The sequence below is a fragment of the Schistocerca gregaria genome, chromosome 11 (genome assembly GCF_023897955.1).
Source record: "Schistocerca gregaria isolate iqSchGreg1 chromosome 11, iqSchGreg1.2, whole genome shotgun sequence".
Lineage (NCBI taxonomy): Eukaryota > Metazoa > Arthropoda > Insecta > Orthoptera > Acrididae > Schistocerca > Schistocerca gregaria.
The window spans coordinates 102,424,999-102,438,279 of record NC_064930.1 but is presented as its reverse complement, the minus strand read 5'-3'; positions in this window follow the sequence as shown (position 1 = coordinate 102,438,279).

The window sequence follows — 13,281 nt, the reverse complement described above, 5'->3', positions numbered from 1 at the left end:
TGCCCGCGAAAGGCAAAGGTCCCGAGTTCGAGTCTCGGTCGGGCACACAGTTTTAATCTCCCAGGAAGTTTCATATCAGCGCACACTCCGCTGCAGAGTGAAAATCTCATTCTCTCTGCAAGCTTGACTCCATTTCACGCAGCTAGCCACGACTTGAGACGGTCACCAGCAGTACTTCCCCAGTGACTTAATGCTGGCCTTGGTCAGGCTTCCCTTGCAGACATCCTTGAAGCGCAGGAGTGGATTTCCCACAGGCCCCACACCCTCCTAAATTTCTCCGTACAGCAGGTTTTTTTCTGTATTCACTCAGAATCCGCGTGCCTGACGTACTGGTTATGCTTGTGAGCTGTAAGATTTTAGTGTTGGGTACTCTGTCTCTCCAAGAGATCTGCAGGGTCCCCCGTAGACGGCGGAGATGAAAGCCGCTCAATCGAGATTCATGTTTAACAAGAGTTGTCCACGTCTCACAGGTATAGAGGACGGTACTGATACGTTTTATTCCGAGCAGTCCATTGTCCCATACTCTTTTTATCTAGCCACTATAGACGACGCTTTTGCCATTCTGTTAGTAATATCAGTGTCCACGGACAACTTGCTACATATTGTAGATCCCAAGTAGGTAAAATCATCAACTACCTGGACGCCCATTTAATCGATGTGACTGTGTCAAACAGTACACTACTAATGTTGTAGTTGAACATTATGGGTTTGTTTTTCCTACTCATTTGTAGTAACTTACACATTTCTCATGTAGCGCTCCCTGTAATACATCACATCAACTAGAAATTTATAGCCCAAGCCATCTTGTATCTTCGTACAGTCACTCAACTTCCTCGCATTTCCAGACAGCACAGCACCGTCAGCAAACAACCGCAGATTGCTGCCCACCCTGTCCGCCAGGTCATTTATGTATATACAGGGTGTTTCAAAAATGACCGGTATATTTGAAACGGCAATACAAACTAAACGAGCAGCGATAGAAATACACCGTTTGTTGCAATATGCTTGGGACAACAGTACATTTTCAGGCGGACAAACTTTCGAAATTACAGTAGTTACAATTTTCAACAACAGATGGCGCTGCAAGTGATGTGAAAGATATAGAAGACAACGCAGTCTGTGGGTGCCCCATTCTGTACGTCGTCTTTCTGCTGTAAGTGTGTGCTGTTCACAACGTGCAAGTGTGCTGTGGACAACATGGTTTATTCCTTAGAACAGAGGATTTTTCTGGTGTTGGAATTCCACCGCCTAGAACACACTGTTGTTGCAACAAGACGAAGTTTTCAATGGAGGTTTAATGTAACCAAAGGACCGAAAAGCGATACAATAAATGATCTGTTTGAAAAATTTCAATGGACTGGGAACATGATGGATGAACGTGCTGGAAAGGTAGGGCGACCGTGTACGGCAACCACAGAGGGCAACGCACAGCTAGTGCAGCAGGTGATCCGACAGCTGCCTCGGGTTTCCGTTCGCCGTGTTGCAGTTGCGGTCCAAATGACGCCAACGTTCACGTATCGTATCATGCGCCAGAGTTTACACCTCTATCCATACAAAATTCAAATGCGGCAACCCCTCAGCGCCGCTACCATTCCTGCACGAGAGACATTCGCTAACGATATAGTGCACAGGATTGAAGACGGCAATATGCATGTGGGCAGCATTTGGTTTACTGACGAAGCTTATTTTTACCTGGATGGCTTCGTCAATAAACAGAACTGGCGCATACGGGGAACCGAAAAGCCCCATGTCGCAGTCCCATCGTCCCTGCATCCTCAAAAAGTACTGGTCTGGGCCGCCATTTCTTCCAAAGGAATCATTGGCACATTTTTCAGATCTGAAACGATTACTGCATCGCGCTATATGGACATTCTTCGTGAATTTGTGACGGTACAAACTGCCTTAGACGACACTGCGAACACCTCGTGGTTTATGCAAGATGGTGCCCGGCCACATCGCACGGCCGACGTCTTTAATTTCCTGAATGAATATATCGATGATCGTGTGATTGCTTTGGGCTATCCGAAACATACAGGAGGCGGCGTGGATTGGCCTCCCTATTCGTAATCTGCACTCATGCTCATAAATTAAGGATAAATGCAGAATGTGGTGCTACTCAACGTGGCACTACACAAAACTGGCGCTAATAGCATAGGCACATAGGGAACACGCACGACACAGGTCTGTAAGTCCACAGTATTGGTGATAAGTTGAGAAAACCGTCCAGAAGCGCATGTGCTACAAAACGCCACTGCTAACTGCGCATGTACCCCAACAGTGATGTGGGATATGATCACCATGCACACGTACGCAGGCCGCACAACAGGTTGGCATACTCTGGATCAGGTGGTCCAGCAGCTGCTGGGGTATAGCCTCTCATTCTGGCACCAGTGCCCGTCGGAGCTCCTGAAGTGTCTTAGGGATTAGAAGACGTGCAGCGATACGTCGACCGAGAGTGTCCCAGATGTGCTCGATGGGGTTTAGGTCTGGAGAACAGGCAGGCCCTCCATTCACCTGATAACTTCTGTTTCCAGGTACTCCTGCACGATGGCAGCTCGGTAGCGCTGTGCGTTATCATCCATCAGGAGGAAGGTGGGATCCACTGCACCTTTGAAAAGGTGGACATACTGGTGCAAAATGACGTTCCTCTACCAAAGACATGCAGGGGTGTACGTGCACCAATCATAATCTCACCCCACACCATCAAAGCACGGCCTCCATACAGGTCCTTTTCAATTACATTAAGGGGTTGGTATCTGGTTTCTTGTTCACGCCAGATGAAAACCCGGCGACAATCACTGTTCAGACTGTACCTGGACTCGTCCGTGAACATGTCCTGGGACCACTGTTCCAATGCCCATGTACTGTGTTCTTGACACCAGGCTTTAGGGGCTCTTGTGTGACCAGGGGTCAGTGGAATGCACTTTGCAGATCTCTGGGAGTATAAACCGTGTCTGTTCATTCGTTTCTAGACTGTGTGTCTGGAGACAACTGCTCCAGTGGCTGCGGTAAGGTCCCGAGCGAGGCTACCTGCAGTACTCCGTGGCCATCTGCTGGCACTGATAGTGGGATATCGGTCTTCTTGTGGTGTTGTACACTGTGGACGTGCCGTGCTGTAGCTCCTGGACACGTTTCCTGTCTCCTGGAATCGCTGCCACAATCTTGAGATCACACTTTGTGGCACACAGAGGGACCGTGCTATGACCTGCTGTGTCTGACCAGGGGTCAGTGGAATGCACTTTGCAGATCTCTGGGAGAATAAACCGTGTCTGTTCAGTCGTTTCTAGACTGTGTGTCTGGAGACAACTGCTCCAGTGGCTGCGGTAAGATCCCGAGCGAGGCTACCTGCAGTACTCCGTGGCCATCTGCTGGCACTGATAGTGGGATATCGGTCTTCTTGTGGTGTTGTACACTGTGGACGTGCCGTGCTGTAGCTCCTGGACACATTTCCTGTCTCCTGGAATCGCTGCCACAATCTTGAGATCACACTTTGTGGCACACAGAGGGACCGTGCTACGACCTGCTGTGTCTGACCAACCTCCAGTCGCCCTAGTATTCATAACGTCATCAATATGTGTTCTTTGAGCCATTTTCAACAAACAGTCACCATTAGCACGTCTGAAAACTTACTCGCTGCACCGTTATCTGACATGCACCAACACACCTCTGCATGTGGACTGCTGCCCGCGCCACCGTGCGACTACCGCAGGTCAAATGCATACCCCGAGGTGATTTAAACCGGCAAACCGCCCACCAGGGCGTTGTTTCACCATGTATCAGCATTATCCTTAATTTATGAATATGAGTGTACTTTGAGTCATCATATGAAACGTTCTTAACAGACCTTCTCGGGACAGTTTATGTCTATTTTCAAAAGTCTGCCAGTTTAGTTTCTTCAGCATCTCTGTGACACTCACCCACAGATTAAACAAACCTGTGACCATTCCTGCTGCCCTTATCTGTGTATGTTCAACAGTCCCCATTAGCCCCAGCTGGAGAGTGTCCCACACACTTGAGCAATATACTAGAACTGGTCGCATGAGGGGTTAACAAGCAATCTCCTTTATAGACTGATTGCGCTTCCCCAGTATTGTACCAATACCCAAAGTTCACCACCTGTTTTACCCATGCCTAAGCTTATATGATCATCCCATTTCATGTCCCTACAAAGTGTCACACCAAGGTATTTGTGTGAGGTGGCATATTCCAATGGCCATTGCCCTTGCCATAGTGGTAACACCATTTCCCGTCAGATCACCAAAGTTTAGCACTGTCAGGCTTGGCTAGCATTCGAATTGGTTACCTTCTGGGTCTGCTTAGTGCTGTTGGCAATCTGGGTGCACTCAGCCCTTGTGAGGCCGACTGAGGAGCTACTTGGTTGAGAAGTAGCGGCTCCGGTCACGAAAACTGACAATGGCTGGAAGAGCGATGTGCTGACCACATGCCTCCCTGTATCCGCATCCAATGATGCCAAAGTACTGAGGACGACATGGTGGCCGGTCGGTGGTGTTGGAGCTTCAGGACCTGTTCGGACGGTGTTTTTTTTTCATTTTTCGGCGTATTCCCGTGGTATATCATTGATATTGTAGGCACTATGTTTCTTTCGTTTTGTGATGTGCACATTTTTAACAACTGAAAATTTAAAACAAGCTGTCACCCTTTCCACCAGTTTGAAATCTTATCAAGATTTGACTGCATATTTGCATAGCTTCTTTCAGACAATACTTCATGACAGATAACCGCATCATCTACGAAAAAAAATGTAATGTATTGCGAATACATAGAAAGGAGGATACTTTACTGTATGATTATATGATAGCGGAACAAACAATGGTAGCAGTTACTTCTGTAAAATATCTGGGAGTATGCGTGCGGAACGATTTGAAGTGGAATGATCATATAAAATTAGTTGTTGGTAAGGCGGGTACCAGGTTGAGATTCATTGGGAGAGTCCTTAGAAAATGTAGTCCATCAACAAAGGAGGTGGCTTACAAAACACTCGTTCGACCTATACTTGAGTATTGCTCATCAGTGTGGGATCCGTACCAGATCGGGTTGACGGAGGAGATAGAGAAGAAGAGCGGCGCGTTTCGTCACAGGGTTATTTGGTAACCGTGATAGCGTTACGGAGATGTTTAGCAAACTCTAGTGGCAGACTCTGCAAGAGAGGCGCTCTGCATCGCGGTTTAGCTTGCTCGCCAGGTTTCGGGAGGGTGCGTTTCTGGATGAGGTATCGAATATACTGCTTCCACCTACTTATACCTCCCGAGGAGATCACGAATGTAAAATTAGAGAGATTCGAACGCGCACGGAGGCTTTCAGACAGTCGTTCTTCCTGCGAACCATACGCGACTGGAACAGGAAAGGGAGGTAATGATAGTGGCTCGTTAAGTGCCCTGCGCCACACACCGTTGGGTGGCTTGCGGAGTATAAATGTAGACATAGATGTAGATGTAGAACTCTGAGGTTAGTATTAACGTTGTCCACAAGGTCATTGACACAGTTCGTATTTGTATGCGATATGCACAGAGTTTTAAAATAGTGTGAATGTATGCATTAGCACGAGTCTTTATCATTGTTGCCTTTACAAGGTCACTGGCGCAGTTGGAAAATGCATATATTCGCAAAATTTGGGGTAAATTGATTTTGCATGCATGTTCATTACCTCTATAAGTAAGGGCACATATTCCTTTTCCTAGCCAAATTAAAATTCCGATTCATAACGAAGTAATATTTTATCACGAAATTATAATGTGCGGTATTTAAAATTCTAGATGGTTGACACATGCAATAGTTTTCTTCATTTTCTTGAAATGACGACTCTTGACAGCATAACACCTAATTGTTTAGCCACGTTGCAATAGAAGCTGGGATTCCCCCGTCATCATATTGTGGTGCTGAGCGATGTGAGGTATGACGTAAGATCACATGTGCCGGAGATGTAACATGCATTTGCTTGCAGATGCAATCACAGTTGAAAGATGAGTGAGTAATGCGTTGCTCCGTTATGCTTACAGTGAAACTGCTGCGTTAGTCTGTGTTACATAAACATGTTAACGGAGTTCTGGAATGTTAATTTCAGTCAGCATGGACAAGTATTATGTTTTTATCATGTGAACGAATTATTAATTCTGACAAAAATTTCCAAGTAGGACAGCATCTGAACACTGTCAAGCACGAACAGAGTGCCGCCAGAAAATCCGCTTTATGTCAAGAATTTGTAGGGACCGTACGTCATTTAGGAACGGGTCGATGTCTCTAGCGGTTCACGAGTCTCATTCACCAAGGAATAACGTTCAGTACAAGTACAAACATTCGTTTGTGGAAAATAAGTAGTATTTATCTTACAATTTTCTTAGAAAATCATGCTAGCAGAAGAATGCCCAACAAATCTACCCTCGTCGAACGTGTAAGCCTAAGTGTTTCAAGGAAGTTTATTCATGATACTCAGAAGGCGTTGAAAGATGTAACCACGTGGATTATAATAGACGAGATAACAGACGCAGTCAGTGCAGTGAAGTAGGGAAGCAAAACTTTGTTGTTCTTGTTGTGGTCTTCAGTCCTGAGACTGGTTTGATGCAGCTCTCCATACAACTCTAGCCTGTGCAAGCTTCTTCATCTCCCAGTACCTACTGCAACCTACATCCTTCTGAATCTGCTTAGTGTAGTCATCTCTTGATCTCCCTCTACGATTTTTACCCTCCACGCTGCCCTCCAATACTAAATTGGTGATCCCTTGATGCCTCAGAACATGTCCTACCAACCGGTCTCTTCTTCGGGTCAAGTTGTGCCACAAACTTCTCTTCCACCCAATCCTATTCAATACCTCCTCATTAGTTATGTGATCTACCCACCAAATCTTCAGCATTCTTCTGTAGCACCACATTTCGAAAGCTTCTATTCTCTTCTTGTCCAAACTATTTATCGTCCATGTTTCACTTCCGCACATGGCGACACTCGATACAAATACTTTCAGAAACGACTTCCTGACACTTAAATCTGTACTCGATGTTAACAAATTTCTCTTCTTCAGAAACGCTTTCCTTGCCATTGCCAGTCTACATTATATATCCTCTCTACTTCGACCATCATCAGTTATTTTGCTCTCCAAATAGCGAAACTCCTTTACTACTTTAAGTGTCTCATTTCCTAATCTAATTTCCTCAGCATCACTCGACTTAATTCGACTACATTCCATTATCCTCGTTTTGCTTTTGTTGATGATCATCTTGTATCCTCGGCGGACCTCAAAGTTTTTATTTCTTCTCCGTGGATTTTAATACCTACTCTGAATTTTTCTTTTGTTTCCTTCACTGCTTGCTCAATATACAGATTGAATAACATCGGGGATAGGCTACATCCCTTTCATGTCCCTCGACTCTTATAACTGCCATCTGGTTTCTGTTAAATATTCAAACGTCAGAAAGTGTAAGACAATCTACAACTGCATTTTTTTAAAAAAATATTCCCCAGTTTTTGTGGCTGGATGGTATAAAATGCGATAGTGTGCTGTTGTTACCTACAGATGCTGCTTTCTACATTCTAAAAAGCAGCCGAAGCATTCAACGTTGTTTACCCCAGATTAATTCTATCCTGTTTACCTCATGGGCTCCACAGCGTAACAGAAATGGTGGGATCAGAATAACTGGAAGACGACCGTCTTGTTTCCAACGTCAAGAAAAATTTCATTGAAGCCCAGGCCACATTATCATTTTCTCCTCGGCCTAATTTTAACACGTTGGGGTTCATGGTTGGAGGTCGTACGTTGCTATTCTAAACATTTCAGTGATGCTAAAAAAGTAGCACATAATTTAGATGCAGAAGACGCAACTTCTATACAGATACTGTGGCTCGACAGTCTTTAGACTAAAGTGATGATGAAAGTAAATTCCTGATCATATGTAGTTGCTTTTCAGCGCTACCAGTACTCATAAAGGAATCGCAGGCTAGGAACAGTTCGTAGCAACAATCGTCGTCCATAAGTATTGCATAGATAGTCCTTCGAAACGCACGGAGATCCAAAAATTTCATTTGACAAGCTGAATGCAGTTCTTGCTAAAAATACAGGCTATAAAACAGTTTGTGAAATGAAAAATACCTGGCCGCAGAAACGTGCGAAGTGCAAGAAAAACAACGGAATTTGAGTTTCTGCCAAGCACTGGCGACATCTTGTGGCGTGGAGATATCTTTTCCCCTCTACAAAACCTAGTTTAGCGACAAAGGAGAAGTTTCAGTCTAGAAAACCTCAGCATGACACTTTTCGTCTAATGTGACAGCAGCGCTGGACAATACGGTGAGTTTCTAATATAAGATATTCTTCATTTCATTTTCCTTTAACATTCTGATTAAAGCACTGCAAACTTTTATGCAGTAACTGAGTACACATAATTAAACTGTGGTTAACTGATGACAATATTTGTTAATTGAACAATTTTTATTTTGCATTTCGTATACACACGTATTTTGCGAATTTTTAGTGCATATTTGCATGTATGTTTTGAGTTTTCTTTTGGTCATTGACAAACAACATGAACAGCAAGGGTGTCAACAGACCTTTCCGGAGCACAGCCAAAGTTCCTTTTGTATCTGTCGATAGCTCACCATCCAAGAAAAAATGGTGCGGCGTCGCCATCAAGAGGTCCTCAAACCAGTCACAAATTCGGCATTTTATACCCCCTACGATCACAATTTTGATAATAAGCACAGATGTGGTACTGAGTCAAAACGAGCAATACTGCAATTATCTCCGTACCGTGAAATAACACTGAAGCGCCAAAGAAACTGCTATAGGCATGCGTATTCAAATACAGAGATATGTAAACACGTTGCTGCGGTCGGCAACGCCTGTATAACACAAGTGTCTGATCAGCTACTGCTGCTACAATGGCAGGTGGTGAGTTCGAACGTCGTGTTATAGTAGGCACGCGAGCGATGGGACACAGCATCTCCGATATAGCGATGAAGTCGAGACTTGGTGATTTTTCCCGTACGACCATTTCACGAGTGTACCGTGAATATCAGGAATCCGGTAAAACATCAAATCTCCAACATCAAAATGGTTCAGATGGCTCTGAGCACTATGGGACTTAACTTCTGAGGTCATCAGTCCCCTAGAACTTAGAGCTACTTAAACCTAAGTAACCTAAGCACATCCATGCCCGAGGCAGGATTCGAACCTGCGACGTAGCGGTCGCGCGGTTCCAGACTGTTGCGCCTAGAACCGCTCGGTCACTCCGGCCGGCAAATCTCCAACATCGCTGCGGCCGGAGAAAGATCCTGCAAGAACCACCGACGACTGAAGAGAATCGTTCAAGGTCACGGAAGTGGGCCATCAACAAGCGTCAGCATGAGAAACCGTTCAACGAAACATCATCGATATCAGCTTCGGAGCTGAAGGGATACTCTTGCACCCGTGACGACTGCACGACACAAAGCTTTACGCCTCGCCTGGGCCCACCAACACCAACATCGGACTGTTGATGACTGGAAACATGTTGCCTGGTCGGACGAGTCTCGTTTCAAGTTGTATCGAGTGGATGGACAGGTAGAGGTATGGAGACAACCTCATGAATCCATGGACCCTCCATGTCACCAGGAGGCTTTTCAATCTCGTGTTGGCTCTGTAATGGTGTGAGGCGTGTGCAGTTGAAAGTCTGGTACGTCTAGATACGACTCTGACAGGTGACACGTACCTAAGCATCCTGTCTGATCACCTGCATCCATTCGTGTCAATTGTTCATTTCGACGGACTTTGGCGACTCCTGCATGGGAATGCGACACCCCACACTTCCAGAATTGCTACAGGGTTGCTGCCCACCAAACTCCCCAGACGTGAACATAGTTGAGCATATCTGGGATGCCTTGCAACGTGCTGTCCAGAGGAGATCTCCACCCCTTCGTACTCTTACCGATTTATGGTCAGCCCTGCAGGATTCATGGTGTCAGTTCCCTGCAGCCATACTTCGGACATCAGCCGAGTCCACGCCACGTCGTGTGCTCGCCGGGGCCCTACACGATATCAGGCAGGTGTACCAGTTTCTTTCGCTCTTCAGTGTAAAAGTGATTCGACACAAACTGTGCGCCAAAGACGAGGGGGGGGGGGGGGGAGGGGGGTGATTGACCCAAACATGCGCAGATTGCGTGCAAAACGAAAGGAGCAATGCGTAAAACATTGAGGCGGGAGCGGCTGTGCTACTTCCAGGAATTTTGACAATTGGGGGCCATGAAACTTACTCACGCTTGCGTGATGTTGAAACTGATAAAACTGCGCGCAACGGCAGTTTTAATGACGAAGCAACACGAGATGTGACCGCCGTGGTGGCTGCAGTGGAGAGCGTCTAAGCGCGTCGGCGTTGAAGCTCTGCCTTCACGCCTCGGCTCACTGCCTCACCGAGACAGGTGCTTCTGGACTCACAGTCGGGAGTACGGCTGTTCAAATCCGCGCTCAGCCACGCAGGTTTAAGTTTTCTGGGATTCCCCTAAATTGCCCCAGGCGAATGCCGGCATGGTTCCTTTGAAAGAGCACGTCCGATTTCCTTCCCCACTCTTCACTTATCCGGTCTCGTACTCCGTCTCTGATCTTCTTTCCTTTCTTCCCCTACTGTATCACAGAAATTTATTCAGTAAACTAGCATAAAAAACGCACGTATAAGAGAAAAAAATGTCATCTGTTCTCGCTTTAATTCAGGCGTATTCCAAATTATTTTTCCTGAGACTAAGGCACGAGTAATGGCTACTGTAGGTGATGTCCGTGGCAGAAGAGATTTCATTTCACAAACAGCATATGGACTGCGTTTAGCCGTCCAGAAACATTCACTCAGTGACCGGTAGGCGAAAAAATTAACTGCCACGGGATAATAATTCTCTAACTACTGTAAAGAAACATGTGATCTAGTCTAAACGTTGAAATTTCAGTAGAATCGCAACAAAAAATTTAAAAAAATACATGAGCGAGAAATATCTTATTTCTCAAACCTAAACAGAAAGGTTCCTTGGTGCTGATTCGTCACGAGTTGCTCGCTGTAGTTTTAAGCCTTTCGTTGATATATATCGCCCATATACACAGGGTGGTCCATTGATGGTGACCGGGCCAAATATCTCAGGAAATAAGCATCAAACGAAAAGACTACAAAGAACGAAACTCGTCTAGCTTGGAGGGGGAAACCACATGGCGCTATGGTTGACCCGCTAGATGGCGCTGCCATAGCTCAAACGGATATCAACTGCGGTTTTTTTTTAATAGAAGCCCTCATTTTTATTACATAGTCGTGTAGTACGTAAATAAATATGAATGTTCCAGTTGGACCACTTTCTTCGCTTTGTGATAGATGACGCTGTAATAGTCACAAGCGTATAAGTACGTGGTACCACGTAACATTCCGCCAGTGCTGACGGTATTTGCTTCGCGATACATTACCCGTGTTAAAATGGACCGTTTACCAATAGCGGAAAAGGTCGGTATCGTGTTGATGTATGTCTATTGTGAGCAAAATGCCCAACAGGCGTGCGTTATGTATGCTGCTCGGTATCCTGGACGACAACATCCAAGTGTCCGGACCGTTCGCCAGATAGTTAAGTTATTTAAGGAAAGAGGAAGTGTTCAGCCACGTGTGGAACGTCAACCACGACCTGCAACAAATGATGATTCCCAAGTAGGTCTTTTAGCTGCTGTCGCGGCTAATCCGCACATCAGTAGCAGACAAAGTGCGTGAGAATCGGAAATCTCAAAAACGTCGGTGTTGAGAATGCTACATCAACATCGATTGCACCCCTACCATATTTCTATGCACCAGGAATTGGATGGGGACGGCTTTGAACGTCGTGTACAGTTCTACCACTGGTCACAAGGGAAATTACGGGACGATGACAGATTTTTTGCACGCGTTCTATTTAGAGACAAAGCGTCATTCACCAACAGCGGTACCGTAAACCGGCATAATATGCACTATTGGGCAACGGTAAATCCACGATGGCTGCGACAAGTGGAACATCAGCGACCTTGGCGGGTTAATGTATGGTGCGGCATTTTGTTAGGAAGGATAATTGGCCCCCATGTTATCGAAGGCAATCTAAATGGTGCAATGTATGCTGATTTACCGCGTAATGTTCTACCGATGTTACTACAAGATGTTTCACTGCATGACAGAATGACGATGTACTTCCAACATGACAGATGTCCGGCACATAGCTCGCGTGCGGTTGAAGCGGTATTGAATAGCATATTTCGTGACAGGTGGATCGGTCGTCGAAGCACCATACCGTGGCCCGCATGTTTACCGGATCTGACGTCCCCGGATTTCTTTCTGTGGGGAAAGTTGAAAGATATTTGCTGTCGTGATCCACCGACAACGCCTGACAACATGCGTCAGCGCAATGTCAATGCATGTGCGAACATTACGGAAGGGGAACTAGTCTCTGTTGAGAGGAATGTCGGTACGCGTATTGCTACGATTTCGTGTGAGAGCAGGAGCACTCTCTATGGTTATCCCATGCACCCTGGATACAAATTTGTTCGTCAGTCTCGTGGTGCTGAAGCTCACGATTGACCTTCCAAGGGGTGTTTTCCGACAGGATAACGCTCGTCCACATACCGTTATTGTAACCCAACACGCTGTACAGGTCATCGACTCCACATGGTGCGTAGGCCTGTTCGATCACCAGACCTGCCTCGAACTGAGCACGTACGAAAGGTCATCGGACCACACACAACTCCAGCGACCACAGTGACGAAACGGCATGGTACAAACCTGTTGGCTGAAGGACAGATCCGAGCCAGACCCTCTGTAGCGTCCATTCCACTGACCCCAAACAACAGCCAATTCCGTCTTCAGTGGTGCCAAGCGAGAGGTCACTGGAGGGCAGGGTGGAAGTCTGCTGTGTTTTCTGGTTAAAAAAAAGCTTCTGCCTGGCGCCAGTGACGCCCGTGTGTTGGTTCCAAGGAGGCCAATTGAAGACTTGCAGCCAACCTGTCAGCGCAGTAGACATACTGGACTTACACCTGGAGTTACGGTCTGGGCTACGATTTCGTGTGAGAGCAGGAGCACTCTCATGGTTATCCCATGCACTCTGGATACAAATTTGTTCGTCAGTCTCGTGGTGCTGAAGCTCACGATTGACCTTCCAAGGGGTGTTTTCCGACAGGATAACGCTCGTCCACATACCGTTATTGTAACCCAACACGCTGTACAGGTCATCGACTCCACATGGTGCGTAGGCCTGTTCGATCACCAGACCTGCCTCGAACTGAGCACGTACGAAAGGTCATCGGACCACACACAACTC